The following is a 13,604-nucleotide window of genomic DNA, read 5'->3' on the forward strand; positions in this document are numbered from 1 at the left end:
TATTCATACCTAGAAAACTTTTAAAATTTATAGTTTAGTTAGAGGCTTGCCTTACAACTACAGGTATTGTGTTTTACCAGTCAGGCGTACTGGAATATAGTTAGAAGCCTGACAATTAAAAGAAAGCTAAGTAGAATTAAAATTTCTAAGAACATACAAATACCCTTAACAACTTCCAAAAATAACACAAACAAAACAAAACGAGTAATAGCACTCATAACCCAGTCACGGTAACTCATCTTTATTGTAACACGCGTTTATACAAGACCAATAAACACATGTTTGAACATACCAGCTGTGTATATCGGTCAGACGAACCTGATAAAAACGTTCGCAATTATACCTGGATAATTTAATCAACTGGATACGCCATTGTCATGCTACATACTATATTCACATGCCCTTTGCTCAAAAGTTGTATGTATGTGTGTTTTTCGTGTGCGTGCGAAATGATGTGTGTTGCGTTGCATCGCCTCCAGGCATAACAGCCTTTTCACATTATTGGTGAATCTTCCAAGCCACATTTGCCCTATGAAATTAACCACTTCACTGTCCACGATGCAGACACAATAGTTAAACAATTGCTGTGTATCACATATGATTCATGGGACAGGGAAGTTATTAAGCTGAAAATCCGCTCGTAAAACCCGTCAATATGCAAAGGCTGGAATAAATTGGCAGACTTCTTCGCAAAAGATTTGTGTGGAAAGCGGTTCCAATAAGTTAAATGGTCCAAGTGCGTATCACTGTTCTTAGCAAAACGGAATCGATCATGATAGGTATATGACGGAAGTGTTGCGCGGAATGTGGAGTAAGGAATGTAGGGTAGAAATAATGTTATTTTTGTTAAATACACATTTTTGCGATGTTACATATGTATGATAGTTGAAAGGGTTGTAGATATTCGTTGTAAGAAAAGAAAAATATGGAGCAACTGGTTCATGTATACGTTTGGAATGATTTTATAAAATTAAATGAATATTGTTCAGTTAGTTAAGGCTGAAAATCAGTACTTTATGTATAAAGTCAATCGAACAAATAAAGTTTCCTAAAAATACATGACGTGGGTACTTTTATTGACACGGGATGGTAAGGCACATGATAGATATGCTTTTGATCAGTTTAAACACGAATAACAAAAATATCTTGTCCCTTACCTTAGCCCTTTCCAAGCAAATTCTTTAACAAAATAACCTTCCAAATTCCTTTCCAAAAACTTGACAATTAAGTTCACAATCCAAAGAACCGGAATCTGCATTTCCCTTGACCGTGTTACGAAGTTTACTTTCCATAGTGGATACATACAATACAGACCTGCATACAGACAATCGGGACACTTATTACGGAAATATGCGTCAAACTGCATTGTTGCAGCGAAAACTGTCATTGGTATGTGTTATTTATTACTGCATTCATTAATTTAATTATTGTCCATTCAATGGTTTTATAGAATGTTGGTATTTTTATATTAATGTCGGTTAAGCGCCATCATTAAAATGTTTTGTTAATTATTCCGTTTATTTCCAGCGGTTTTTATGCATTGATGTTTTGCTGTGGTAATTAGGTGTTTGACTTGAATTTATTAGCATTCAATTATGGCAGTGATTGTTGTTCCTAGGTGCATGCTAGTTTATATTTACCGCGATTCAGCTACCTAGACGTAGGTGAATCATTTCTTCTTGGGTTCTAGCTGATTCTGATCATTTTATATTCTCTAACACACTTAGCCCAACAGCTATACTCGTCATCTACCTGGCCTTTTCCCAACTATTTTGTTATCGACTTATAGTCCATCTGCTTCTTTCGTTCGCTGATAGAATTAAAGACACCCCAATCAAAACTATATTATTATAAACTTATCAACACCATAGACACAATCTCTTCTAATTTCGAATCACTTATTGCGAAGTCATTACCGAGAGCAGACGCGTCTAAAGCTGGGTACTCACTTAGCAGAGTAGCACGTAACGTATCAGATACGGTATCAAGTGAGTACGTAGGCACGAGCCCGCTGCGAGCCGCTCGCGCGTGGAGCGGTGTAAGCTCGCAGTGACCCGCCGAGTGGCGGTTTCACTGCGAACACAAAGGCGGCTCGCAGTGTGCTCGTGAGGACCGTGGACGAGCCGTACTCACTTGTAGGTTGATACCGTATCTGATACGTTACATGCTACACTTCTAAGTGAGTACCCAGCTTAATGGTGCTTATATTGACTTAACTAATAACTAAGCATCGATCGTGACCAGCGCCCGCGCCGATTATTTGTAGCACAAAGGTGAACACGCGTATTATTGCTAACAAATTTGCATTTACTACTCTAGAGGTTAATATAAAATTTATCTTTAAAGTTGTAGGTTGATAGGTTAGAGAAACTAGCAATATCTTGCAATTTAATAACCTAACTTGAGGGAATTTACTTGAGCAGTTTCTGATCTTTGCTTAGACGCTAAGATCAGAAACTGCTGCACTGAGTTTTAGTGGTCCTAGCACAAGTTCCCTTGGGACGGAGATGAAACCGTGAGACTGGTTTAAAAAATGGAGACCAAATTTTTCGCAAAATATATTTTTCAAAAGCATTTCAGCCACCATAAGTAATGTGAATGTGACAACCCTGTACAAAAATTGCAGCAAATATTTAAGTCTGCGACTTTCTGTCTATGTTAGGGAAAGTGGTCGCGAAAGTCTAGACCATAAGTGCTGTGTTTGGAATAAACAATAAATGCCTCATTATTCCCGCATCATTAATTGTCTACGGAACGAATAGGTTAGGCAGGCAAATATTTTTACTATTATATTTCATTATTTTAAGAATAATCAACTTTTTTGAATGAAGAATGGCAATTAGTAAAAAACAGTGAAATGTGTTGAAAGTTGCACAGTGTATTTATTTGTTTTTTTTTTTCTAAAAAAAAAACAATCTATCACAAGAACATATTTTTTTTTTAGAAAAAAAAACAATATTTCCAATTGAAACTAAGTATGGATGTAATTGTGAGCAGCACTTATGTATTCTACTACTAATTATGTTTTATGTTCTTGTGATAGATTGATAATTCAATTGCTTAAAGTTCTAATAATATGTACATTCTGGTTTTTTACTCGAATGAAAATTCAATAAATATTTTCTTATTTTAAGAGGCACCGAGCCACACATTAGATATGAAAGCCAAGCTAAAGCCTGGCTAAGCACAGTAAAATGAAAGTACCTATTGGCTTTACCCTGAACAAAACCTCCATCTTTCAATACGTTGTAAAACAATAAGTTTGTTTGACATTTCGTTTATTTAAGACATATTGTTGTGATCGGTTGCGACAGTCGTGTAAAGACGAATTTGCATCATATTGCCAGTTCACGGTCCTGAGGTGATCGCTCCGTTTCAAAAGTATTCGTATGGAAATGTCAAGTGCTCCAAATTATAGATACCTATTATGTTCATAGGTAGGGGTGCTAGGTAAGGTATGGCGTTTTTTTTGTGCCGGTAATATGATTTTAGTGGTTATTCGACACGCCAAAAGACTGACTTTGTTCATTCGTTAGCCTTGAATGTTTGTGTAGGTTCGAATTTCATTTCTAACACCTAAACTATTTGATACATATATACATAAAAACACTACATGGTAGGAAATATAGAATCCCACCCAAAACAAAAATGTGAAAGGCTGCCAAGTTCGATAATATGGAAATCCTTCGCCTATAAAAGAAGTGAGATCTGAATAAGTACCAAGTTCCATACACATCATCATCATCATCATCATCATCATCATCAGCCTATCGCAGTCCACTGCTGGACATAGGCCTCTCCAAGTGCACGCCACTGAGATCGATTTTCAGCACACATACACATACCTCAGTTAAAAATAGTTACTTTTTAATGATGTCACTTGGCAAGTTTTCACACACCTTCTTATAAACCTACTAAACGCAATGAATCAAGTATTTAATTTTCTATTAAAACTTGCCAAGTAAGTTGAAATGTGTAAATAAAATAGATTTTGAGTTATAGGGGGGTCGAATTTGGCCCGAAATGGTTCGTGTAATATAACCCACGGCCGGTGTGTCGCTTTTTTTGCTCGAACTTGGCGGACACACTGCCGTGTGTCTAGATATGGAAAACACTTGGCTGCGCAAATAATTTCAGCCTGGAGTGTAATCTGAACTGCCATAAACGGTTTTCTATGTAAATGCTACACGATTTATGTCACGCACAACACCAGTAATGTCAAGACCAGGGGTGCGATTCACTAAGGCAAAACATCTTTACAACCAAGAAATCATCGTTGTTACATCAGATGAAAACTCGGCGGTATTCATTAGTTAAAATTGCGCGATCGTAGCGCCTCAACGATGTTGACGGCGTGACATAGAACTAACATTTGGTGCCAAATGTATGAAAATCGGTATTCAGCAACACGAAACATCCTCGCCTGCAACGACAACCTCGCCTTCGCCTTCGATTTTATCTGTCAAACCGAAAAGCTTGTAAATTGTGGATGTTTTCTTGGATGAAGGCGATTAAAATGTAAGTAAAACAAGTTATTTAATAAATTGCAATGTGAAAATATGTTTTTATGATGATTTGACATTTGCGCCTATTTTTAATGTTTTAGATGGCAGTTCGTCTTTCCTGTATGATTTTTCGTTGGAAGAAACTAAACATCATGATAATTAAATAAATAAGAAGTCAGGCCTCCGTGATACGTATTATGGATTTACTATATAACACTAACTACTGATAGAAACTATAATAAGATTGACTGAAGAACAGATTCGACAGTTGAAAGAAGATTTCCTGAGATTTCCCCTTTCCTAACAAAGGCGAATCGTCGAGGAGGAATTAGCAACCGCACCAATATATTACACTTAATCAATATAATATAAATCATCATACAGTACAGTGGATAGATGCCTAAAACTTACCGTCCATCCACCTTTTGCAGGTACTGTCAAATTTTTTGTTATATAGTGGGATTTAAGTACCAAATAATGCTATGTGACATTACAAGAACAATGTCTCACAAGCATCTGCCTCAAGGACTCAACAATATACATTAGATGCCATCAACCATCCAGATATTATTGATAAGTACGAGGTAGGTAAGAAGCAACTGTGACCCGGTGGATAAGCAAGCTGGACTCTAGCAGTGACTTGGACAGTGGATGTCATGCTAAAAGTTATTTAATAAACAATACTATGTAGACACCTTCTAACAATACATATGTATTTTACCTGTGTATGTTAAATAGTAATATAAACATTTTTAACATTACACAATAGTGTGCAGGTATCAAAGTAATTTTTATAAAAATACTGAACTTTTCTGTAATCATGAATTAATAAAACAATATTTTAATTCATCATGTCTTTTTATTATTTTGTATTTTATAATGAATATGCATTTATTTTTAAATTCAGATTCCAAAACATTCTCCTTGCATAATAGAATGTATTTTTAACTTGATTACACCGAGTTCTGGCAAATTCTTCATGTTGGCTCGCAGCTGCAATAGAACTGGACTTCCTCTGAACTGCTCCTTTTTGTCCTTCCAGTACTGTAACACAAGCAAAACTTATATGGTGTACCTAATATATAAAATAAATAGAACAACTATTTGCTTGGTGTGGTTTAACTTTCAGTTGTAATTTCAAATGCCTTTATGATTGAATTTGAAGGATAGAGTAAAGTCATTGTATTTGCCTGCTGTCAATACTAATTTAGTACCTAATACATACAAAACATAATGTAGAAGAGTACCTACTATACTTACCATGATTCAATGCAACGGTAAACACACACTATATAGGTTCATAAATGATTATTGTTTACTAACCTTACACCACTGCTCCAATATTTTCATACACCCACTACTTCACTGTTTAGGGCTGTTGTTTACGGATCATGCATGCATGCTCGCATTCGCAGTACGAGCATGGCCCATCATAATCAAACATGGTTTGCTTTCCAAAAAGCTTACTAGCTCTTCCAGCTGACTCAACGAAGGCAGTGCATTGCGAGATACTAAAAGATAAATATTTTAGTTAATAGACGTAGTTCACAAAGACTGTATTGTATATTAAAATATAAATGTTACGTATTGTGTACTTACTTTCGACAGTTTTGGAACCAAACTAAAACACAGGACAAGTAGAATGCCGTTGGCTATGGGTACAACTTTTTTTAAAGTCCACTTGACCGCTTAAAGCCATTTGGAGCTTTGAAATCTCGATTCTCGTATTTAAATAAATAAACTTATAATCTAGTTATGAGCAAAATGTTTGTTTTGGTTTTGAAGTTTTGAAATGACACAGACTATATATTATACTACATAACCTTATAACAAATGTCAAAGATTTGAGTCATTATTTTCTATATCGAAAATGATATAATTAATTAATTATTCGTTGCATAACGAATAGAATGTGTCTTAAACATGCATATTATGCATTTACATTGATTTAAAATGTCGAAATAACGCCAAAAAACGTTAGTCGAGATTTTCTCGATTATACTTTAAATGGAATTTTGGCAACACTGTAAACATCTTAGCCGTCATCGTTGTTCGTCAGATCGTCGACGAGTTTTTTTGCTTAGCGAATACGGTTTTTATCAACGTTGTTTTTAAAAGCGATGTCTACGATGCGACATCTGTGAACTCGTCGTTGTTAGCATCGATGATGTGTTTGTTACAGAATCGCATGGCAGGTTTTCCGTAACATACATGCTTGCACGGAAGAGATAACACTACCCTTCGCGTATATCTCTCTCTCAAAAATATCTGTTATTTCTAAGCCCCCATTTCTACACGTTCAGAAGACGATTTATTATAATAATATTGGTTGGTATTTTCCTTGCTAGTGACGTGTAGATAATAAGGGAGATGGCCACAATATTGTGCGCGATAGTGGCGACCGCTGGGCCATTGTGCGAGCTCGTCACGATTATGCATTATGCGGGAAGATCCTAACACTATGCACAATGGGCTTTGGACAACGTTTAGCTTAGAATAATGGACTGTGTTTTTGTTTCTTGTTTAAGACCCAGTTATACCATTCAACTATAACTATGTAACGATAACCAAGACCATAACCAGCCGTATACTTGCTGACCATTGGTCAAATTAGGGACTTGACAGCTGAAAATATTTATGTTATTGTTAAAAAAATAAAATATATAGTAAAATTAAATAGTGCATATCAACGTAAATCTTTTCATAGCTTTGATTCATCTGATCCGGGTTGAGGAGGTCAGATAGGCGAACACTCCATGTCATGTCAGCAGCCGAACGCAATTTCCGAAGAGGCTAGACAGATGTTGGTCGATATGATCCACGGGTCTGCTAAACTTCTGGTTGTGATTTTGTCTTGATCTCAGATTGATAGGTCAATAATGCATATCACTAACATTTAGGTACGTACGTAAAATTGTAACTGATTATGCGAAAAAACTTTTACGATTATTATTGGCAGAGGTGACATTTTAGAGGAAAGGTTGTAGGGTAAACTCGTTAGAGATGGCCATACGGGAGAGATGGCCAATCGAATTATTTTTGGCATGCATAGCTAGATGGCTCTACAATGCAGTCAGTACACCGCACGCCATGCTCGGGAACACAGTGCGACGACGCTACTGCGCGTATTTATGTTAAAAAGTAAGTAAATCAACTTTTATTTTTCAGGGTATTGCAAAAATTGTATAGTGTGGTCATATATCATCATGTAGTACTACTTTTTATTGCATTTTTTAAATGTTTGCTTAGTTTATTATGTTTATCAAATGTTAACGTCTATTCTAACCTCAAAATGGCGCCTGCTAATGTTTAACTTAATCAAAAATTTGATATGGCCATCTCACCCGCACAAAAAGGAGAGATGGCCACATAAATTCAGGTTGAGATAGCCATATTATCTTTTGTTATTTGAAGTGCTAATAATGCGTTTTATGTTTTGTTACAGATGCCAAATAAGTATCAGAGAAAATAAGTGTCAGCATCATCGTCAGGATCATCCAGCGCATTTATCTGCTTCGTTTTCTTTATCTTCTTCGTCAGATGTATCACACAATACTGGTTCACTGAGATCAGAACTGCTTTCGCTAATACGCCTTACAGCTTTCCGTTTTCTATTCTTATTTGTATCAGTCCAAAGATAAGAATCTTTGGGTTTAACCATTTTTTTTTGTGAATCTTCACTTCAACAACCACGAGTGGCTATGGCTTTTCTCAGAAAAATTAAATTTAAAACTCGTCTCGTGGAAGAGTGGCTCCAGTGTCTTATTTGACTTTGAGGAGTGGCTCGGGAGGAGTCACGGCGCACTCACGTACCGCATGACACAGGTCCTCACCGGACACGGTTGTTTCGGGAGATACCTGCATCGAATCGGTCGTGAGGAGGCGCCCGGGCGTCACCACTGTGCGGACAGCCCCGAGGACACGGTGGACCACACAGTCCAGGAGTGCCCTGCGTGGGAAGGGCACCGCCGGGTCCTCGTCGAGGCTTTAGGCGGCGGCGACCTCTCGCGTCCGGCCCTGGTTCAGGCCATGGTCCGGGGCGAGAGGGAATGGGATGCCGTCGCCTCCTTCTGCGAAGCGGTCATGCTCGAGAAGGAGGAGGCGGAACGCCAGAGAGTGCGCCCGTCATCCCGGCCACCGCGCTGGACCAGGTAGACACCACGGGCGCCGGGTGTCGCGAGATGACTCCCGGCCACCGTAGGCGTGGGTCTGTGGACGGAGAGTTCGGGTAGCTCATCGTCCCTCTGTCTTCTTAGACGACAGACTCGTGTCGACGGCGCGCGTTGTTCCACGCGCTCCTCAAAGAGATGTCAGCAACCCCAGCGGGGCCCAGTAGGGCCAAGGACTACCGGGGCTGCGGGTTGTTCGAAAGAGATACCGCGGCCCTGGTACATAAAAGGCCTATGACGGAACACGATGGTTTTTAGTCAGTAACCGTCTTACCACAAAAACTTTTAAACGTCAGTTTATGCCTTGTCTAAAAAAATGTCAAATTATGACGTTGACATATGGTTCATTTTGCAGCCAAAATTTTATTAGACAGGTGTAAAACAGGGTTTAAAGTTTTTGTAGTAAGGCTCTAAGAGTCTGACACTCCCTCACCGCTGCTAACCCACAGCGGGAGGGGTCATTTGATGATTTTTGACGACATAAAAAAAAGTGTCTTATTTGTGAAAGGTGGGTACATGTAAACTGTACCGAGTTTGATAATATGTGCTCCAAATGTGGACAGAAGAAGAAAAAAGAAGCTAAACGAGCTGAATTTCAGGGCAAAGGAAAGGGAAAAGGGAAGTCAAGTACTGGTCATCTATCCCGTATAGCTATGGCCAACTTACCCTGATGCCCCGGGAGAGATGGCCAATTCTGTTTTTTTTTAGAAATTGTTTTTTAATATGTTTTTGACTTATAAAAAAATATTTGTCATTGATTTTTATAAGACTAATTACTGCTAATTATGATAAGAATAAAAAACTGATTGTAACAACACTTTTTCTTTTTTTTATTATGCCTAGATAAAACTATGGCCATCTCTAACGAGTTTACCCTAATTTATTTTGCGTACGAGTTATGTACAAGAAAGTTAATGACTTCTGGTTTCACAAACAATAGATGAAACTTAAGATATTCCTATGAGGAATATCTTATGTACCATAAACTTACTTCATAAATTTAAAGTAGGCTGGCCAAATTATTACTATCTCTCGTACAATTCCAAAAACGAGAGTGACGCAATATGTACTAACAAGATGCCACCGTCTGTTTGTTTAATAAGCCGATGTTCTAATAAGCGAGTGTTGCTTGCTAAACAGTAGGCCTCCATTTACATTTCATGTACGAAATATTAGGCCTCCGTTCCAATTTCATGAAACATTGTCACCTTATAGCTTTTGAAAATCGTGTGGTTGTTCATTAACGTGTCATTTGTTTTCTAGGTCTTGACACATTGACAGTGAAACGTAGGTTTATGGTTGGTGATGACAATAATGTTTATCTTTGTTAGAGTTTTTTTTTCTAATCTTTAACTCACCTTTTTGTGACGTTCTGAAAAGCGAGTTTGAATTATTAAAATGGTAAAGCAGTTAGTTACCAATTATTCAGTGTGAACTTTCACGGACTAGAACCCGCAATATTACTAAGGCAGGTGGGCGAAGAATTTACGCTTGGACATTCAACAATTTTATCGCATTTCGCAAGGCTCAGCAGTAGCCACGTTCATTTAGTTACAATTGATAGAATACCGCGTGTAACTTGGTTTTCGTAACCTTACCTATAGAATATAGTGTAGGATTTTAGAATTATGCCCTAGTCAATGTTTTTGATTTATAAGCTGCTGTTTTATCAAAAGAAAACCAGGATATTGCAACTATATTTGCCAAAAATAAACCTAGTTGGGAGAAGGATAAAATATGCAGATGAAGTCAAATAATTTGATATATGTCCAGACTTGTGACATATCATCATTATTTACTTACAAATAGTTATATTTTATCTCAAAAAGAAAAATATATTGTTCAAGGGACAATTTCTAACAATGATGGAATATTGTCCCCGCAGCGTTAGAAGATTATTTACATTTGCTGATTTGCCTTCTATGTATATAATTCTATGTATGTATTAACTTAAGTAAACATACACCCATAATGTTCGCGAACAAATACGGAACAGGCAAATATTTGATACCATAATGTTTATTTACATAGTCAAACGGTTCGTTGAAACTTTTTACTATGCGCTCTAAGTTTAAAACATATTGTTGTTGTTATAACTGGATAATTTTACGCCTCATTACTATAGTTCGGCCATTCAGAGAATGCGTTCCTGACACGTCGCGATTGAACTGACGACGTAATAACATTCATTGATTATTGATATAATAATGTTGTTTTAATGCTCCTCAATTGTTAAAACGGTAAACAACCAGCAAAAATATTTTTATCGTAACTGCAACGCCATTGCAAAGTTACGTCGTCAGTTCAATCGCGACGTGTCAGGAACGCATTCTCTGAATGGCCGAACTATAAGTAGTGTGATTGATAAAATATTGATGATTTTGTAGAAGTTTTTTGTTTATTTGTTGTGTATAACGGTTAATAGTTTCCAGTTCTTAATCACATTGCTCGTATGATCTTCAAAACCACTCCATGGTTTTAATACGATTTTGCCTAGTTTGAACAAAAAAATATCTATTCCGTTTAAGTCAAAATTATACTTACTGTATAGGCATTTTAACATATGTACATATGAATACATATATCTACATATTACCACACTAGTCCCACTAACATACTATTATAATAATTTGTTACAGCCTTTTTATCGTCCCACTGCTGGGCTGCGGCCTCCTCTCACACGGAGAAGGATTGAGCATTAAATATTATTATAATCACCCGATAGAAATACATAGTCGATATGCTTTCTACATGTAGCTCATAAAATAGATAAATTAATAAAATGGCTCCACAATTGAAGATCAAGTATCCTTGAAGTTATCTAAATTAAATGTGAAATACAACAATGTATTTAACCCATGTTAAACCATAGCATAGACTGGACAGTTACCCGCATGAACACAAACGGGTTCAAATACATCGACCCCATAAGACCATTGCGGTTAACCCACATTGGACTAGAGTTAACTTTAATGGGTACTAGCTTTTACTTTTGTGTTTAGTATTGTAGGTATGGGTAGTACTAAATGTTGCCAGAGGTCTAAAACGCGCCCTAGGCTTTTACGCACCAGATTTAGACAGAATATTTCAAATCTTATTATAGTACGCGCCAAATAAACTTGCAATAAAGGTCATTCAACCGCCCTGCCGTCAGGGGCGCATCACCTGTCCGCCATTTTGCAATAATGTCCTTCCGTCATTTCGAATTTGGAATGCGCTTGGGATAGACTACTCAACTTGTGTAGGTACTCTACTCGGAAAGTTTTACTGACTGATCATACTTTTGACCAAAGGTTTGTAATCCTTTGCGACAAGGACGCCTCTTACCACGATACACTTGTTTTGATCGTGTTACCGACACTGCCCATACATTTTTTTCGTATCGTTTTGGAATATTGGGATACATTAGTAGAAGGAGGTGAACAAACTTTATTGCACGTTTATTTGGCGCGGACTATAATAATTCCTCTCGTCGAAGCTACTATATACTACTGAAGAAGATTTATTATTATTTTTTTCGTTACGTACCAAAATTCTGATAATTTTCAGGGTGGAATTTAAATACATAAGTAACGGTGAGTTGCACCATTTAACTATAGAGATAACCGTGAAATGGCAGCCCATCAGTGATTTGACAACTGAAAATGATTCTGTTATCTTACCATTATAGTTAAATGGTGCAACACAACAAAAGCTTTCGACAATATTAAAAAAAAAAAAAAACTATAAAAAATCATTTAACTGAATATTTTGCTACATTAAAAAAAGATGACACAAACAAAACAGACGTAATGCCTAAGATATTTTCATTAACATTCACGCATCTGACCTTCTTAAATTAGCGCTATCACTTAATACTGGCCGATAAAATTTAATGTCAGGGTCTCGGCCACTTCCAGCCAGTTGCCAACGTGTGGAGGACACATCACTTTAGTTATTACCCATAAATTCCAATCAACTTGTTGACTGCGAAATTAGTATAATTGTTATGGGAAACTAGGTGGTTCCCGTGGCTTCGTTTGAGTTTTTGGGTTATAAAAATGTCTTACTTATATTTTTACGTTGTTTTCTTTTTTTCTCAGGAAAATATAGTAGTTTTAGCTTATATCGTCAGGTTTATTTGCTAGAGTAGATGAGGGCAGAAAACTATGAGAAAATTGGTTTTGGTCATTTTTTTTCACAAAAAAAGTTTTTTTTTGCACTGCTAAAATCTCAAAGTACGTTTTAAATATTATATTACAAATACTAATATTGTTTATTTATTTAGTTTGATCACTCATTGAAGTGTGACTGATGACGGTGAGACAATATTTGGTTATTAAGACTTTACGACTCAATGAAGATATTTGCATTATCTAACATAAAAAGTGTATTTTACAGCTTTGCGGTTTCTGATATCAAATTACACAGACACCAAATATCATGGAAAAAAATAATAGAGACATATTATATTTTATCTGCCATTTGTTGCTGAAATTATGCAAACATAAATATAAAAATAAAATAAAAACGATAGGTAATTTATTATTATACAAGACGAAAAAAGTAGGTAAGTAAAATCCATTTTATCAGGCTAGGGTACATTGAACTGATACACGAGAATTTCGTAATAAAACTTGATTTTAGCGCATCTTTAAACTTTTAAGCAATCTTGTCTTTCTGATTTTTTATAGCAAAAGTAGATTATTATTTTTATTGCTTTTTTTACGTCTTTTTAAACTTTTCATTTGCATTTGTTACCTTTATTTACATTGGTATTATGATTATAGGTGTCCAAAATTGATAATTGCATTACTAATTTATAATAATAAATATTCACTCAGGTCACTAAAATTAGGTGGTTTTACAAGTTTATATATGCATATAGATATATTATAGATTTTAATGAAACTAACATTCGCACGCATATAATGTAGATGACGTTATAAAT

The 13,604-nt window shown here is 36.3% G+C and overlaps 1 protein-coding gene and 1 long non-coding RNA gene across 4 annotated transcripts in view; both read right to left on the reverse strand.

Annotated features, from left to right (window-relative positions):
* LOC124630171 overlaps positions 1-13,604 on the reverse strand; it is a 162,900-nt gene that overhangs the window by 49,967 nt on the left and 99,329 nt on the right. The gene's annotated exons all lie outside the window — the stretch shown is intronic.
* On the reverse strand, positions 5,345-6,696 carry LOC124630172. Of its 2 annotated transcripts, none has more exons than XR_006984394.1 (3): positions 6,105-6,696; positions 5,829-6,016; positions 5,345-5,549 (listed from the first exon to the last, which is right to left on the reverse strand). It is a non-coding gene; the product is annotated as an uncharacterized LOC124630172 (long non-coding RNA). The 2 variants fall into 2 exon arrangements; XR_006984395.1 differs by having other exon boundaries at positions 5,829-5,977; positions 6,105-6,350.

Source organism: Helicoverpa zea, chromosome 5, assembly GCF_022581195.2.
Source record: "Helicoverpa zea isolate HzStark_Cry1AcR chromosome 5, ilHelZeax1.1, whole genome shotgun sequence".
In the NCBI taxonomy this organism is placed as follows: Eukaryota; Metazoa; Arthropoda; class Insecta; order Lepidoptera; family Noctuidae; genus Helicoverpa; species Helicoverpa zea.